General features: G+C 38.9%; 1 long non-coding RNA gene across 1 annotated transcript; it reads left to right on the forward strand.

Annotated features, from left to right (window-relative positions):
* The first annotated feature begins 244 nt into the window (after positions 1-244).
* On the forward strand, positions 245-2,366 carry LOC106900140. Its single transcript, XR_001414112.1, has 3 exons — positions 245-365; positions 809-966; positions 2,202-2,366. It is a non-coding gene; the product is annotated as an uncharacterized LOC106900140 (long non-coding RNA).
* Positions 2,367-2,473: the final 107 nt, after the last annotated feature.

Here is a 2,473-nt window from a genome sequence, read left to right on the forward strand (position 1 = left end):
CCAGACCGGGTTGCTAAAAGCCCCATCCACCCTGGCCTTGACAATTCAAATCATTCATTTAAACAGAAATCTTTTAAGGGCATAGCTTCTAGTGTGGGTATCTGTGTACATTTCGTATGTTCTTTGCTTCTAAATTGACACTGTATTTTCATGGAATTGTAAACCCTTTATGGGAATGTTGCTAGAACAATGCTGCTTGTCCTTTAACTATCATTAACATATATGCTGCTTCCTGTTTTTCTTCAGGTATGTCATTGATGACGAATATATCAGCTCTTCAGGTGCAAAGTTTCCAGTCAAATGGTCATCTCCCGAAGTCTTCCATTTCAAAAAATACAGCAGCAAATCAGATGTCTGGTCATTTGGTGAGTTGATTAGGTAAACGTGCAGCATATTGTACTTCCCTAAAACTATGTATGTGTTTTTAAAAAGTGTGACTTTTTACTGATACTACCTATCTTAAGCTTGAGTCCTTCCCATTTTTAAAATCTTACCTTGGTATTGGTTGAGTACGGTTTTTAATAGAAAGGCTCTGTGCCTAAGTATTAGATTTTGACTGAAATATGCATTCTTGGTACATTAACCAAACATATATTCATCTCTGTTTTATGGACCACCATCTTAGCTGACTTAAAAGAGGAGAATAGTATCAGTTGAAAATGTTTTTGGTTGTCAGTTCAGCTCAGGTTGCCTCTATTTTCTTGCAACCCACAAAAAAATCAGGAGTGGGTTTTGTGCTTCTACTGCCATTAAATAGCTTTTGGGCTTGGGGTTTTGTTTCGTCCTAAATTTTTTGGTTCACTTCTAGGTGTACTGATGTGGGAAGTTTTCACAGAAGGCAAAATGCCTTTTGAAAGTAAGTCAAATTCTGAAGTCGTCCGTGAGATTTCTCAGGGTAACCGACTTTATCGACCCCATTTGGCATCACATACCCTGTACAAGGTCATGTACAGCTGCTGGCATGAGGTTTGTTGCCCTTTTTCTTTCTTTTTTTTTTTTCTTGTGGTATTACTTTATGTTATTATTAATCTGGAATGTAGATAAGAAAGGAATCTTCAAAAACTGAGGCGTTAAATGTTTATTTCACAGATGTGGCATCCTCTGTATCTCTCACTATCAATTTTACAAATCTCATCTCAGTTTACAAGCCTCTGTTTCTTTTCACTGTTGCATCCAATAAATATAAAGCACGTTATCAATACAATAGATCTACACCATCTCTGGTTTTGAGTAGGCCACTATTGTGTCACTTCTCTAGGACATCAATTGTAATTCTCTTTTCACACCTCCATCACGCATAGCTTTCTCTAGCTCTGCTCTGAATGATAACCTGAAGGCATTCATATGCAAAGCAGGTATACCCACTAAACGTGGACTTTACATCCTGTTTTACAGGGTACATCTGTACATCGCTACAGTTCCCAGGCTGCAGCCCTTTCACCCTCTCCACTCTGATTTAGTGCTTGAGGTTCTTTCTCCATTTCTCCAGCCACTATTTCTTTCTATATTGGTATCAAAACAAAGATTTCACCAACTTCTCCATATGAGCAATCCCGTAAGGTCCTTCCTTCTGTAGTGTCTCAGGAAGTGAAACTTTAATTTTAAATATAAAGTACTTCCAGAAGAGCTTTGTGTGCAATGCTTTCAGGTAAATAGGCAGCCATACACTGAAAGTATCTGGGCCACCTTGTCGCTACCATGGCCTCCTTTATCCTATCTCTGCTTTCTCCCCCATCTTTTAACCAGCCTGCAGAGAGAGGATGGGGAAGTTCTCTCTTCTGCCTGCCATCAGCCAGGGGCTTGTGCCACACTCAGCTGCAATACATCAAATGATACAACAGGGAAGATCCCTTCTCACCAGCCCAGGAAACATTCCTGAGTATCATAATTTCCTGAGAGGTAGTGCTTTCCAGTGATCCGTTGCAGGGGACAAATCCTATAGGAATTCTGGTCCAGAACTGAAATACATAAAGAAATTTTAGCAATGCTTGGAGAAGTGGCTGCGTTTACACTGCTGGTGTCATGAAAAACTGATGATTTTTTTTCCCTCAAATGATAAACTCAATCTTTTCTTCTGTATTGGTAAAATAAAATGTAATTTTTAAGTGGTAGCTCATAGGTACTTGTAACCGTCTTCTCAAGTCTGGTACTATAATTTACCAATCTGCTAATATAAATTTATCCTCTGCTTTTCTTTTCAGAAACCTGAAGGACGTCCTACTTTTGCAGAGTTAACAGAGACCCTCACAGATATAACAGAGATGGGATAATTGGGGATTTTACATTAATGTATTTGCTGAAAGCTTAGCATTAAGCATATCAGTAACATAGCTGATACAAAAAAAACCCCTCAGCCGTTTACAGCAGTCTCCACTCAAAGTGCAGTACCAACATCCTACGCATTGAAGCAGCCGGAGATTTTACATGAATGTATTTGCTGAAAGTTAGCATTAAGCATATCAGTAACATAGCT

Source organism: Calidris pugnax, unplaced genomic scaffold, assembly GCF_001431845.1.
Source record: "Calidris pugnax isolate Ruff unplaced genomic scaffold, ASM143184v1 scaffold1367, whole genome shotgun sequence".
Taxonomy (NCBI): Eukaryota; Metazoa; Chordata; class Aves; order Charadriiformes; family Scolopacidae; genus Calidris; species Calidris pugnax.